This window comes from Danio rerio, chromosome 4 (assembly GCF_049306965.1).
Source record: "Danio rerio strain Tuebingen ecotype United States chromosome 4, GRCz12tu, whole genome shotgun sequence".
NCBI classification, from domain to species: domain Eukaryota; kingdom Metazoa; phylum Chordata; class Actinopteri; order Cypriniformes; family Danionidae; genus Danio; species Danio rerio.
In genome coordinates this window covers 6,134,265-6,150,960 of record NC_133179.1, presented here as the reverse complement: position 1 = coordinate 6,150,960, position 16,696 = coordinate 6,134,265, and the positions used below count along the sequence as shown (strand labels likewise).

Here is a 16,696-nt window from a genome sequence, read left to right as displayed (position 1 = left end):
ATAGTTGTTTTGCCTCCAGTGTGCCACATTTAGCATTCTAGAGGGGAATCTAAATGAGAACCATCACCAAACATCAGCATCTGAAGACTCTAGTGATCTGGAACTTCTTAAGGACATCTGTGAATATTGGGAACAAAATACTAATATACGTATAATAATACTGTAAATGAAATCCACACACAAACTGAATGAGTGCAACAAAAGAAAACACAAGCTTATTTTGAAGATTTTTTTTCTTTTTACATTAGACTAAAACACTTTACAAAAAAACAAACAAAAAAAATTATAGTTTCATGAAAAAAAGCAGTTTTTGCCTCCAATACGCCACATTCTTTGGCACTTTAGCATTCCAGAAAAGTCAGCATTGTTCTGGTGATCTGGAACTTCTTTTGGACTTCTGTAAACACTTTTAACTAAACACTAATATATAATAATATTGTAATTGAAATCTACAAGCATAAGTGCAACAAAAGAAACACTTGAAATGTCTGTTTGCATTAGACTAAATTTGATAGTTGCATGAAAAAAAAACTGTTTTTCCCTCTGATATGTCACATCCTTTAGCACTTTAGCATTCTAGAAAATGAGAACATCTCCAAAACATCAGCCTCAGAAGATTGTAGTGATCTAGAAAGCCTTTAAACATTTGTGAATATTTTAACAAAACACTAAGATATAATAATATTGTCATTTACATCTATACACAAACTGATTTAGTGCAACAACAACAACAACAACAAAAAAACACTTACAAGCATATTTTGGAGATTTCTGTTTGCATTAGACAAAAAATACTTTACAAAAAGCCAAAATCTTATAGTTCCATGAAAAAACTCTAAAATGTCACATCCTTTAGCACTTAAGCAGTTGTGGAACGTCTTTAGAACATCTGTGAATATTGGTAGGAAAACACTAATGTATGTACTGTAAATGAAATCCACACAAAAATAGATTAAATGCAACAAAAGAAACACAAGCAAATTTTGGAGATTTCTGTTTGCATTTGACTAAAAACTTTTGAAAGTCAACAAATTGATAGTTGTTATAGTTGTTTTGCCTCCAGTGTGCCACATTTAGCATTCTAGAGGGGAATCTAAATGAGAACCATCACCAAACATCAGCATCTGAAGACTCTAGTGATCTGGAACTTCTTAAGGACATCTGTGAATATTGGGAACAAAATACTAATATACGTATAATAATACTGTAAATGAAATCCACACACAAACTGAATGAGTGCAACAAAAGAAAACACAAGCTTATTTTGAAGATTTTTTTTCTTTTTACATTAGACTAAAACACTTTACAAAAAAACAAACAAAAAAAATTATAGTTTCATGAAAAAAAGCAGTTTTTGCCTCCAATACGCCACATTCTTTGGCACTTTAGCATTCCAGAAAAGTCAGCATTGTTCTGGTGATCTGGAACTTCTTTTGGACTTCTGTAAACACTTTTAACTAAACACTAATATATAATAATATTGTAATTGAAATCTACAAGCATACATTGCTTAAATGCTACAAAAGAAACACTTAAAAGCATATTTTGGAAATGTCTGTTTGCATTAGACTAAATTTGATAGTTGCATGAAAAAAATTGTTTTTCCCTCTGATATGTCACATCCTTTAGCACTTTAGCATTCTAGAAAATGAGAACATCTCCAAAACATCAGCCTCAGAAGATTGTAGTGATCTAGAAAGTCTTTAAAACATTTGTGAATATTTTAACAAAACACTAAGATATAATAATATTGTCATTTACATCTATACAAAAGAAACATTTACAAGCAAATGTTGGAGTTTTCTGTTTGCATTAGACCAAAAACACTTTATGAAAGTCAACAAATTGATAGGAGTTATAGTTGTTTTGCCTCCAGTGTGCCACATTAAGCATTCTATATGAGAATCTAAATGAGAACCATCTCCAAAACATCAGCATCTGAAGACTCTAGTGATCTGGAACTTCTTTAGGACATCTGCGAATATTGGGAACAAAACACTAATATACTGTATGTATAATAATACTGTAAAAAAAATCCACACACAAATTGATTAAGTGCAACAAAAGAAACACTTACAAGCATATTTTGGAGATCTCTGTTAACATTAGACTAAAGATACTTTACAAAAGGCCAAAAAAAAAAGATAATTTTATGAAAAAAAAAAGTGTTTTATACTCCAAAATGTCACATCCTTTAGCACTTTAGCAATTCTGGAACTTCTTTAGAACATCTGTAAATATTGGTAGGAAAACACTAATATATTTACTGTAAATGAAATCCACACACAAATTGAATAAATGCAACAAAAGAAACACAAGCAAATTTTGGCGATTTCTGTTTGCATCTGACTAAAAACACTTTAGTGATAATTATAGTAGTTTTGCCTTCAGTATGCCACATTCAGCAGAGGAGAATCTAAATGAGAACCATCTCCAAACATCAGCATCTGAAGACTCCAGTGATCTGGAACTTCTTTAGGACATCTTTGAATATTGGGAACAAAACACTAATATACTGTGTATAATAATACTGTAAATAAAATCCACACACAAATTGATTAAGTGCAACAAAAGAAACACAAGCAAATTTTGGAAATTTCTGTTTACATTAGACTCAAAACACTTTATGAAAAGCCAAAAACTGGACAGTTGCTAGTGTTTTTGCCTCCGATATGGCACATTTTCTCTTTTTTCCCACTTCAGCCTCACTAAAGCGTTCAGCACGTTTAGGTCACTTTCCCAAGAGCCGGTCTCCCCCTTCCTTCACAGATAAAAAATAGAGAGAGAAGGGGAAAAAAGAATTGAGTGGTTTAAGGCAGGACACCATCTGTCCTCCGCCATAAAGGACCAAGGACATCTTGCGGTGTTTGTGTGTGTGTGTGTGTGGGAGGGTGAGACTGTTGAAGTGGTTTGCTGGCCCAACAGAGGGGCGAGAGGTGAGAGATTTGGAGAATGAAGGGGTGAAACAGAGAAAGGCTGAGTGGCTGCTCACGGAATTCCTGCTAAGAGTGAATCAGGCTGAGCTGGTGCTCCATTTAAACCCCTGTGTGTGTGTGTGTGTCTGTGTGTGTGTGTGATTAGTGGACCCCCAATTGTTAGCGATCTCCTAAAGCTGCCTCTTGCAGCTGTGACCCCCGCGACCCTTTGGCTCCATGGCAACCGTGTGGACCTTCATCCTCTCCCAAAACTCCCTTTAGTGTCTAGTGTCATGCATGTCTATCTGAGAGACCAGGATAAGCAAAACATGTTAAAATGCATGAAGGAGAAATGATGCTTAAGTGAGCGTACATGTAGATGCATATGTCTAAAAATGATTAAAAACATTTATAATATGAACAAATTTGATCATTTTTATTCGAAATTTGGATGAAATTTCATCCTTGTTTGTATTTCCTCTTCATCTGTGCACAAATGATGAGCTGGAAAAGGCAGCGGGTTTCTTCAAACATGACTGTACACACAGCTGTACGCTTCCTTTAAACATTTACTCTCAGACAGACCACTGGTTCGCTTCTACAAACATTAGAAAACTCATTTAATACGATGCAGAGCTGAGACACTGACAGGTTACAGGTATATTCAATCTGGCACGAATGTGTTTCTGCAGCTCAAACTGTAGAGCAGCAGCAGCAGTGACAAGGCCATGGCTTCAAATCCCAGCGAATGCATGAACAGACAGAACATATATGGAGCACAAATGTTAGAAAAACACACTAATCTAATGTCAGTGTCTCTCTGATACGTGCAAGATCTAAAAAACACACACGGTAATAAAAATGCTGGGGTTCACATACAATAATTTCTTCATGTCTGATTAAATTTCTTCAAATCGATTAAGTGAACTTGATTATGTTGGCAAATTTAAGTAGATTGAACATAAAACAATTAAGCTGTCCCCCTAAAAACGGAATGATTGTGTTGATTCAGCTCATTTTAAATAGGTAGTTTGAACAAGCAGCAAAAAAAATTACCTTGTGAGTGTATTTTTCCTGATCCTGATCTGATGATTATGACTCTGATTCTAATTATTATTCAGATTCAGTTCTGATTCTAAGCCTAGTCTACTGATGAGGTCTGCACAGTATGTAAATTCATCATTGATACCGCAATGTGTGCATCCGCAATAGTCACATCGCATAATGTTGAGTTGATTTAGCAGTGTATTTTTAATTTTAAATATACAAAGCATAAAGCATGCACTGTTTATTTCACTTTCATATTTGCTTTATTGCATTCATCAATGCTTGAAGTTTGTTTATTACATGCATGACCTACCCCCCTGCAGAATCCTTCAATCAAAATAATCCATTCAATAAACTATTTATTAATTAGTTAACATGTTATTTAGATACTGGCTGCTTTTTAGTACATACAAAGCACATGTTTAGTATGATCTTATTCTGCATCCCTAAACAAATACCTATACCTTGATATCTATTAATGAGAAGAAAGTTAGAAGCTTAGTGGTTAGTGTGTTGACACATAGTACTGAGGTCAGGGGCTGACTGGCCATAGGGCCTCTTTCTGGCCTACCACTGTGATGCACCCCACTTCACTTTGGCCTGACCTTCACTAACTTTTCCCGGTTGAAAATGCTGTCCCAGTCCCCCCCTGAATGAGGTGTTCGCAGCGACCCGAGTTCTATTGTCGGCTTGAGGTCCTTTGCCGATCCTTTCCCTATCTCTGCTCCCCACAGTTTTCTATCTGTAAAAATCCACTGCCCTGTCAATAAAGGTGAAACCCCTAAAAAATAATGCAAAAACATAAATTGAAATAATTAATGGTTTTCTAAAAGTGAGAATTCAACCTTGAAATAAAGTGTGACTATAAATTATTTTCAAAATAGTGCTATTCAATCATTTGGTGAAATTTTATAGATACAGTATTTCACAATATATTTTGCAGTAAAATAAAATATCACAATGTCAGTTTTTCCAATATTGTGTAGCCCTACCACTGATTATGGCAATTTGAAAAAAATGTTTTTTTTATTTTGGCTCTGATTTAGATTCAGATTCTGATTTGGTTTCTCACTCTAATCCTACAAATGTGATGACTCAATTCTGACAGAATTTTTGTTCTGATTTGATTTAAAGTCTGATTCTGAATCATATTCTGATTCTATTATATATTATATACATTTTTTTGTTTTTGGTTGTATTTTTATTAAAACAAGGTACGTTGAAGGTATTAAGTAACAAAGGTGTTTTCATTTTGTTTTTGTTTTTTAACCACAAACTAGCAGAAACAAATGAACAAAATAATAATAATATTCATTAATTTTCTTTTCGACTAAGTTCCTTTATTAATCTGGGGTCGCCACACTTATCTAGCATATGTTTTACGCAGCGGATGCCCTTCCAGCTTTAACCCATCACTGGGAAACATCCACACACACTCATACAGTACGGACAATTTAGCTTACCCAGTTTACCCTTAGCGCATGTTTTTGGACTTGTGGGGGAAAGCCACGCCAACATGGGGAGAACATGCTAACTCCACACAGAATTGCCAACTGACCCAGTTGGGGCTCGAACCAGCAACCTTCATGTTGTGAGGCGAACATGCTACCCACTGCGCCACCGTGCATCCCATAATAATTATAATAATAATAACAACAATAACTATAATAATAATAACAACAATAATAATAATAATAAAATTTTTTTAAATAATGATAATGATAATAATAACAATAATAATAATAACTATAATAATAATAATAATAATAATGATAATGATAATAATAATTATAATAATAATAACAACAATAACTATAATAATAATAATAATAATAACAACAATAATAATAATAATAAAAAAAATATAATAATGATAATGATAATAATAACAATAATAATAATAACTATAATAATAATAATAATAATAATAATAATAATGATAATAATAATAATAATAATAACTATAATAACTATAATAATAATAATAATGATAATAATAATAATAATAATAACAACAATAATAATAATGATAATAAAAATAATAATAATAATAATAATAATAATAATAATAATAATAATAATAATGATAATGATAATAATAATAATAATAATAAATAAATAAATAAAAAATTCGTTACAATAGTAAATCTTGTAAGGGTAGAGGGAGAGGATGTTGGAGGGATTCATGGTTGGAGGAGTACATTCTTCTCAATATAGATAATTAAAGGTCCCATGTTTTTGTAAAATATTCTGGTTGATCCTCTGAAAAAAATAATAATAATACAAATATATTATTATATTATTTTCTTTTTTTTCGAAAATAACATTACATCACTCAAAGTTCTGAAAATACAAAGCCAAAGTGACAGACAGTTTAGGTGGCATCGGTTATTTCCTGTCTAGAAGAACTGTAGTCACACTTTACAATAAGGTTACGTTAGTTAATGTTAGCTACTAACATAATTATGAACAATACTTATAATACAGCATTTATTAATTATAGTTCTACATTTACTAATGCATCATTAACATCCAAATGCATGCTTGTTAACATTAGCTAATGCTTGTGTGTTAACAAAACTAACAATGAACAACTATTTTCATTCAGTAACTATCGGTAATTAACATGAGCAAATGCTGTAATAAATACATTGTTCTTTGTTTATTCATGTTAGTAAATGCATTAAATAACAATAACTAATACAACCTTATTGGAAAGTGTTACAGAATAATATCTGATTCTATCTTTGGCTCTGATTTTGGTCCTGATCCTGACTCTAAATCTTACTCTGATGCTGTTTCCGATTCTAAACCTCATCCGATGATTATGACTCATGTTCTGATTATAATTTTGGCTCTGGCACTGATGTCTCATTTTAATAACAATATCCTCCGCGAGAACAGTGTTTTGGCACAGGCTGCAGTTTGGTAATTTTTTAAAGAGGGAGGACAGCTGAAGAGAAAAATGCCTTGGGGACAATACAGTTTGTCTTCATCAAACAGAAAGAAATAAAGATAAATTGATGAAATAGCCGTAACGGAAAGAGAAACTAAGTACCATGACACATGCTAGTGCTGTCTGACTACATTTTCATACACAAAGCAATTGATGTAGACACACACACACACACGCACACACACACACAGCACCTCCCAGCAGTCGCTAATGAGATGGTTCGTCTGCTCAAAACAGTCAGTGTGTTTAATGAAAAGTGCTGTGTGTGTGTGTGTGTGTGTGTGTGTGTGTGTGTGTGTTCTGTGTGTGTGTGTGTGTGTGTGTGTGCACACTAAATGAAAGTGTAATTACTTTGTGTATATTAACAGATGTGCACTGTTTGCCATGGTCCAGTGCAAACGGACCGAGGGCTGTTTCATGAGATTGTGTGTGTGTGTGTGTGTGTGTGTGTGTGTGTGTGTGTGTTTGTGTATATGTGCGTGTGTGCGTGTGTGTGTGTGTGTGTGTGTGTGTGTGTGTGTGTGTGTGTGTGTGTGTGTGTAAGATGGGTGTGCGAATACTTTATGAATTCATTTGTGTGTCTGTGCTGTGGAGGTCAGTGTGTCTCATAATGACCCTCGGTGTTAGCAATAAATGCTAGCTCCTTTTATTGCTAAAACGCATCCCATAAAACAGCACAGCGGTGCGGTGCCAAGTGTGTCTTAATGTAAATGTTATTGAATGAACTGGGGCTCTCTTTGGGATGAATTAAAAGCCATCTTTCTAAAACACACATGAACACAAACGGGAATTTGACACTTGAGGCTTGTGTGCTGGTCCAAAAAAGCATCATATATATATATATATATATATATATATATATATATATATATATATATATATATATATATATATATAATGCTTTATATATTTGTACAGTTGAAGTCAGAATTATTAGCCCCCTTGGAATTTTTTTCTTCTTTTTTAAATATTTTTCAAATAATGTTAAACAGAGCAAGGAAATTTTCACAGAATGTCCGATAATATTTTTCCTTTTGGAGAAAGTCTTATTTGTTTTATTTCGGCTACAATAAAAGCGGTTTTAATATTTATTAAACACCATTTTAGGGACAAAATGATTAACCCCTTTAAGCTATATTTTTTTCTCGATAGTCTACAGAACAAACCATCATTATACAATAACTTGCCTAATTACCCTAACCTGCCTAGTTAACCTAATCACCCTAGTTAAGCCTTTAAATGTCACTTAAAGCTGTTATCTAGTTAAATATTATTTCATGACAAAGATAAAATAAATTCATTATTAGAGATGAGTTATTAAAACTATTATGATTAGAAATGTGTTGAAATAATCTGCTCTCCGTTAAACAGAAATTGGGTAAAAAATAAACAAGCGGTCTAATAATTCAGGGGTGCTAATAATTCTGACTCTTTCTGACTTAATTCTCTAAATATATATATTATTATTATTATTAATAATATTAATATTAATATATATTATTTGCCCCTCCCTTGGAATTTTTTTTTCTCTTTTTTAAATATTTCCTAAACAATGTTTAACAAGCGAGGAAATTTTCACAGTATGTCTGATAATATTTTTTCTTCTAGAGAAAGTCTTGTTTTATTTCGACTTGAATAAAGGCAGTTTTTAATTTTTTAACTGTAGAAAATATCTGTAATTCACAATGCTATCTCACGACAATTCGTAACTTTTTGATTTAGTGACTTATTCAAATGCATCTGTACGATTTCATTCGTACAATTTAGTATGATTTGCTCATCCCCCAATGATGGTTTGGTTTAGGGGCGGGGTTGGGTGCCACGCCTTCTTTTTTAAAATTGTACATTTTCATACAACCAAACTCGTACGAATTTGTACAAATTAGCCACTAAACTGACAGCGTAAAATAGTTATGATTCCTCGTGAGATCAGACTAGTAAACATTTTGGTCACACTTTATTTTAATTTAAGTTACGTTGCAACTAATTCTTATTAGGTTATGAGTAGATTAAACTTGCCTATAAGTTGGGGTTGGGGTAAGGGTTAGTGTAAGTTGACTTGTACTTGCAAAGTTTCTTATTGTCAGTGAAATTTCTGTTGAAGAAGCAATATCAGCAGATATTAAGCAGACAGTCTACTAATACTCAAATGGACCATCAAAATAAAGTGTTATCACAATTTTTCATGTTTTGTGATTCATTTTTTAAAATGATTATTATTCATTTATGCTTTATAATTGCATTGTGGGACCTTGCTCTTTCCCCCAACAACTTTAGATGTTGAAAAGTTTGAAAAAGGGACCTTTATTGACATTTTTTAATAGATTGATGTGATATATTGTCTGGTTTGGGGTTGTAAATTACTAAACAAAACCTTGTAATAAACTGCAAGTGCTTTGTCTGTTATGTTACAGATTTAATTCTCTATATTTATACAATATATCATCACAAACAACTATAGTAAAAGTCACTTCGATAAAATGCACAGATCATCATCAAAAGTCAGCAAAGCTCAACATCCCAACTACAACTCACAACCATAAATAAACAGAAAAAAATACTGTAAATCATCAAATACTAATATAGCAGATATTTACATTAGATATTTAAATAACAGATATTTTTACAGTATATAGATTTAATTGTATAACTCCTACATATAAACACGACAAAAACACTAAGAAATATTTATATATATTTTATTTTGCGTTTGTTTTTGTGCACGAGAGCTATATGCAAAGTCTCCCGTCACTGTCAGCGCGCAAAACATCACACAGTGTTTTTCTGGAACGTTCCGCTCTTGTTTTCTGACTGTTTGTTTGTGTGCTTGAATGTTAATGAAGTGGGAGCTCAGCCGCTGTTTACAGGCTGCAACAGTCGTTCCAGGAGTCTGACCTCCTTAGAGGGACATGCAACACTTTGTATGTGCGAATGTGTGTGTTTTTGTGTGCAATTATGCGCATTTCAGATTGTGTAGGTGTGTGTGTGTGTGTTGGTCTCTGGAAAAAGAGAGAGAGAAAAAAAGAGGCACTCACTGCTCCTATTGAACTTGACCTGCAGGCCTGATCAATGTAGCACAGCGTGTGACGGAATGAGAGAGTCGACTTATTACCCTGGAGAAAGAGCGAGGAGAGAGAGAGGAAAAAAAGGAGAAAGGATGGAGGAAAGACACTTTAGTTAAAGGCAGGATCTTGAGGGCGTACAGAAAAGCGTATATAGAAGAAAAAAGTGTAGCATTTGTATTTCTCCTTTGCTGAGTCTGTGTATTTCCAGTTACTCAGAAGGGAATGTTCTGTACCGGGGGTTCATTTACACACAAGAAAAGCCTTTGATGCTGTTTAAAACTGCTGAGTTGCCCCAGATTAACTCGCTTGTTATTATCTTAGTGGAGATGAATTGAGCCGAGTGGAGATGAAATGGAGTTTGATGTTATCCTACACCCTCTTTTTTTATTTGCTTTGCTATTCACAGCTTGATTAAATTAATAGTTGTTTTGTTTTGTTCATATTTTGTTGTGTGTGTGTGTGAGTTTTAGGCTTTATTTGTTTCAGGAGCCTGATGCACTTTATTACAGCTCTTCATTCTGATTCAGACTGTTTCTTATTGTTCTGAATTCATCACTTGAATTTCGTTCATATAATATTATTAGTCAAATATTGATTTTTGACAGATACTAATACAGACTCCTATTCTCGTTCAGTTCCTGATTCTAGCCCAGATCCTGACTCTTATTTTGATATGATTCAACTCTTTTGACTCTTACTTCGATTGATTCAGAATTCGATTGTGACTCTTATTCCGATTCAGTTCCTAGTTTGAATCCTGATTCAGATTTTTTTTCTGATTCTAGTTTTGGCCTTAATTTCGATTCTGATTGTAATTTGTAATTTGACTTTGATTTGAATTCTGGTTCCCTCATTTTGAGTCCTTTTTTGATTGTTAATCTTCTCCTCATTCTAGTATTTTCTTTTTGAAATTTTGATTCAGATTCTAACCCTGAATTGTGTTCTGATTTGGTTCTGATTTTGATTCTTCTGAATCTGTTTTGAGTCATGATTCTAATCCTAATCGTGTATTCTGGTTCAATCATTTTGAGTCTTAGTTTGATTTTGAGTCTTATTCTGATTTGAAAATCCTCATTCTAATAGTTTGGATTCAGATTTTCTTCTCAAATTTTTATTCAGATTTTAACCCTAAACTGTGTTATGATTTAGTACCTGATACTAATCCTGATTCTGACTCTTGGCTTGTCTTGTTATCTAACTTAGACTCCTTTTTTGATTCAGTTTTTGGTCTTGGCTCTTATTCTGATTCAGTTCCTAGTGTGTGTTTGTCTGAATAACACAGTTGAAAACCGGGTTAGTAACTGTACTGTGGTGTTAGTAACTGTACTATGAAGCGGGCGGCCGCTGTAGTCAGATAATATACCAAAGTTGACAACCCGGCGGAGTTACAGACTGTACCAAAAAGCTGAATATTGGGGGCCAGGAAAAATCTTGGGAGTTTTTGGGAGAAATAACAAAATGGGAGGGTGGGTCTGAAATATCTGGGTCTGGAGACTTGGAAAAAACAGGAGTGTTGACAGGCATGACTCCTGATTTGAATCCTGATTCTGAATTTTATTCCAGTTCTAACTCTTGTTTTGATTTTGATATTATTTTGATTTATTTAGAATTTGATTCAGATTTTGATCATGATTATTATTCTGTCTGCACTCCTGATTCTAATCTTCATCCTGACCTTTGTATTTTGATTAAGATATTCATTCTAAGTTCATGCCAAGCTGATTCAAATGTTGAGTCTTGTCCTGATACTATCTGTTTTGTTTTGATCTCACCATCTCGTAGACATATTGTGCATTAAATTAATATGACTTTGTCGTTAATGATATGTTAATGAAAGCCGGATGTTGCGCATTTATAAAACAGTAAAAGCTCCACTTTTTAGAACAAAGGCATTTGTGTTTGCATTTGATTTTTATCTTCCAGAGCAGTGTTTGTTTTCATGTGGATGTTTGTGTACGTGTTTTTTCTCCTGAAACTATAAAATCATTTGAGATTGCCATTTTTTAGCATTGGAGCTCCAGTGGCTGATCTGTTGTGTAGTCAAGGCTGTGAGATGGTCGATCTGGGCAGAACTATTCACCAATAACTCTGCATCCAGCACTGCACATCAGGTGTGTGTGTGTGTGTACATAAGGCACTGATGCACAAACCGGCGTCTCTCATTATCCTCCCACAGCAAGCGCGGCTGATTGTCATGGCTACGGTCATGGTTAAGGTCACTGATACGTCTGTCTGGGGTGTGCTGTAAATCAGAGGTTGTGCTTTTTATCAGGGGTCACCGTCCGGGGTCCTGACACTCTGGCCGCATTTGACCCTTTTCTCACCTGAGCGTGATCGATGGATCTGGAGAGGGTGATTGATTGCACCTCAGAAATGCAACAGGAGCGAACTAATGCTGCATCCACATTAATCCTGATGTATTAAAACTGTATTTTTATTCCAATTTTTATTCACACATGAATTTTTTAAAACCTCCAACTAAAACATCTGAAAATGCTGCTTAATAGTAATAATAATTCCTCACATTTATATAGCGCTTTACTGGACACTCAAAGTGCTTTACACATTGGGGAAATCTCCTTATCCAGCACCACTGTGCAGCATCCACCGGGATGACACGACAGCAGCCATATTGCGCCAGATTACACACCACACTCCAGCTGACAATTATGATATGGGGATGGTTAGGTGGGCAAATTTGGCCAGGATTCCGGGGTTAAACCTCTACCCTTTTTTTTTTTTTTTTTTTTTTTTGAAGGACATTCTGGGATTTTTAATGACCATGACCTGAGTCGGGACCTCGGTTTAACGTCTCATCCGAAAGACGGCACTCACTGAGCAGTATAGAGTCCCCTTCACTATACTGGGGTGTTAGGACCCACACACTCGTGCTGGCCTCACTACCACCACTTCTGGCAGCAATCTAGCTTTCCCATGTGATCTCCCATCCAGGTACTGACCGGGCGACGATGTGAAAGTTACAGGGAGTTAGCTGTTGGCGATCTATTATATGCATGTAAATATGATGAAAGTTCAGAAAGAGAATAGAGAGACATCAGTTTCGAAATTATTATTCCTGTTGTCTTGAAATACTGGACATAAAGCACTTTTTTAACAGACAAAAAAGTGTGGAACATTGGATACGTTATAATCAACCCAGACTCATTCTGAAAACATACCCCTGTATACATTTCTGGCGATCATGAAATGCGTCGCAGGAGCTACATTCTTTGCAGTTTCTGTTTTCTCAAATCCGCTAGAGGCCACTGTGTACGCTTTTTTGAGATCTCAAGTTTTTCTCGCGAGTGTCATACACACCTGCTGTTCTAATGTAAAGCGACCAGAGGCCGCCATCAACTGAGTGTTTTAAAAAGCACAGATTGACCCACCCACCCCCTAAACCCACTACCTTAATCAACAGTGATTTGAAAAGCAATGCAGATAATGAAACGCTAAAGAAATGTTTTCAGATTTTACCACATTCTCACCCTGTTATTTACTTGTTTATTTTATGTTTTGGCTTTAATCTTACCTGCTTTCTAGAACCGTTCGTCGTCGGACTCAAATCCTGTCGTCATAGTCAACTCCTCTCTGCATCTCAAGTGCGCCGATGTACATGCTGAGCTGCTGGGTAAACTGGTAGCAGAGGGGAAGCCGTCCATATGGAGGTAAGTGGTCAGCAGCTAACATGTAAAGTAACGACGTCATAGCCGTACGTACATCTGGCTACATCCCGATCTCCAGAAATGTATAGGGCTACATTTTCAGAATGAACCTGTGTTGGTTCTGATCTCAAAAGCAGCAGCTTGCTTTTCAATATTTGAACATTCATACTAAAAAAACAGCATTGGATTGAGGAGGATGTGAAGTGAAGTTTATTAACTTCAAACAGTAGCCAGCTGAATGCGTAGGTCATAAGTATAATTTATCTATATCTATAAACACAGTGACTAGTAAAGGAACTTAAAAAAATGAGTAAACCTATCTTCCTAAAAGCGGCAATTTGACTTTACTAAGTGAGCAAACTGTTAAATTGACTAATAAATTGTAATAATTATGCACATAGTTCATTTACTTCATAATAAGGCAGTTATATTACTCACTTTTTAAAAGAAAGATCAACTAATCTGCGAACTGCTTTAAAAGCAATGGGTTTACTTACTATTCATTCATTTTCGTTCGTCTTAGTCCCTTATTCATCAGGGGTGACCACAGCGGAATGAACTACTTCAGCATATGTTTTATGCAGTGGATGCCCTTCCAGCTATACATTCTTGCATTCACACACAAACTCATACACTATATCAAATGTTGTGTACCAAAATTCAGGATGTCTTTGGACTGTGGGGGAAACCAGAGCACCTGGCGGAAACCCACATGAACACAGGGAGAACATGCAAACTCCACATAGAAATGCCACCTGGCCCGGCCAGGACTTGAACCAGGGATTTTCTTGCTGTGAGGCAACATTGCTAACCACTGTGTCATCCTGGTTACTCACAATTAAAAAGTAAAGTCAACTAATCACTTTTTTGAGTCCAAGATGTGGCTGATCTGCACTCAAAAAAGTATGTTTGCTGTTCGTTTTTTAAGTCTTTTTGGGAAAACTTAATTGTTTTATGTTCAATCAACTTGAATGTGTTAAAAACTAATAAGATAACTTAATTCCTTCATGTTTTCCCAACACTAATCGATTGTGTGGAATTCAGCATTTTTCACAGGGTGTATACAAACTCAGTCTTTGACTTGTAGTGAGTTCACGGATGCTGCTGGGTGTGTGCAGTTGCATGTGTCTTCAAAATAATATATGTCGCCCTTCTGCATGCAGTGTGATTTCTAAATCAATTCCTCGGCGGCCAATAGTAATTGATGTGGCTTTGAGCAGTTGAAGGCCGTCCCACCCACAAGATCCCTCAAATTCAATTTGGAATCAGAGGGCAGAGAAGAGGTGAGCGACTCAATATCTCATTCATTTCAGCGACACACACACACACAAACACAAACACACACACACACACACACACACACACACACACACACACACACACACATCACAAATACTCCAGAAATAGACCCGCCACCTCACATAAAACCTCAGATCTCAAGAGCAGGACTTATTGAAGACCACTTGCCCAAAGTAAATCCCCACATGCCCTACTCTCCACGCATGCCGGGTAATGAGTTGGCTTGAGTTTTAATGTCTGTCGTGGCCCCTGGGAGAAAAAAAAAAAAAAAACGGCTGCATCATGCATCATTTTTTATTTTTTTTTATCACAGAGCTCACAAAACAGCTCCGGCGTTCATCGGGAACGTTAAATACTGAGTGAAAATTTGCATCCCGCTGCGGCTCCCTTCACTCTTTCTGCCTGTTAGAGAGCGAGGAGGAGAAGAGATGGAGGAAACGCTCCAGCGCTCAGAGTCGCTGTGCCCCCGAACTCTAACCCGTGATAGATTGGGTGCTCCTGCAGCGTGACAGACGAGCGATTGATGGAAGGAATGGCGGATGGATGAAGGGTGAAACAGAGAGAGAGAGAGTGTGTGAGGGGAAAACCCAAGAGAAAGGAGCTTGAAGCGGGTGCTTGCTTTAATTGTGTATGAATCCCTTATGAAGATTAGGCATGGGGCGATGACTGGTTTCAAGGTTTCCGTGGTTTGGAAAAGTCAAGGTTTTAGAACCGCTAATTTTATGTTACCATTCCCATGCTATGCACGCTTTTTTGTTTTATTTATACTTATGTTTTTATGACTATTTTATTTAGTGTTTTAGGGCAACAGTACAGTGATTGAGAGAGCTTAACACACTGTAATTAATGCTGGGTTCCACAGAATCGATTTGTTTTGGGACAACATGAAGGAATTAAGTTAAATAATTCGTTTTTACAAATTTAAGTGGATCGAACATAAAACAATTAAGTTGCTTGCTTAAAAAACTCAAGAGTCGTGTTTTTTCAGCTCATTTAAAATGTGTTGTTTGAGTAACCCAGGCTCATTCTGAAAATGTACCCCTGTATACATTTCTGGATAGTGCCAAATACGTCCCAGGGGCTACATTATTATTATTTTTTTTTGCAGTTTTTGTGGATCCACCAAAGAACGCTGTTTATGCTTTTCAAATCTCAAATGTCTCCCACGAGTGCCTTTCGTGCCCGATGTTCTCATGTAAATCCACCAGAGGCCACTGTTGACTGACTGATTAGCTGACTGACCGTACAATTGACGCATAACCCCACCCACTCTCTTCCCTAAACCCAACCGATAGTATTTTTAAAGTCTGACAAAGAATGGTTCCAGATTTTACCACTTTCTCACCCTGTTATTTACTTGTTTATTTATTTATTTTTTGCTTTTGTTTTGTCTTACCTTTCTTTCTGGAACTGTTCTATGCCAGACTTGTCGTAGTTAATTCCTCACTGTGTCTCAAATCCGGCTGGAGTACACGACGAGCCACTGGACAAACTGGAAACAGCGGAGGAAGTTGTTTAGCTGCCGTCAGGAACGGCATCATACCGCCTCGTAGTGTTTGTTTAAAAGACCAAATGCAGCCATACGTAGCTCTGGCTTCATAATTTGGACTCTACAGAAATGTATATAGTATACACTGCAAAAAATGCTTTTCTTGCTTAGATTTTTTTGTCTTGTTTGTAGTCCAAATATCTAAAAATTCTTAATCCAATAAGAATTTTCTAGACAAGCAAAACATGTTGCCTTCTTTT

At 35.6% G+C, this 16,696-nt stretch overlaps 1 protein-coding gene across 8 annotated transcripts in view; it reads left to right on the top strand.

Annotated features, from left to right (window-relative positions):
• The window catches only part of tmem63a (transmembrane protein 63A), an 83,890-nt gene that overhangs the window by 18,768 nt on the left and 48,426 nt on the right, over positions 1 to 16,696 (top strand). For 3 of the 8 annotated variants that reach the window (XM_073946178.1, XM_073946176.1, XM_073946180.1), the window contains 2 exons: positions 13,527 to 13,651; positions 14,812 to 14,931. The exons of 3 other annotated variants lie outside the window; for them this stretch is intronic. The gene's annotated coding sequence lies outside the window, so the exon portion shown is untranslated. The remainder of the gene's footprint in view (positions 1 to 13,526; positions 13,652 to 14,811; positions 14,932 to 16,696) is intronic. 2 more of the 8 variants (XM_073946175.1, XM_073946174.1) reach the window with 1 other exon arrangement.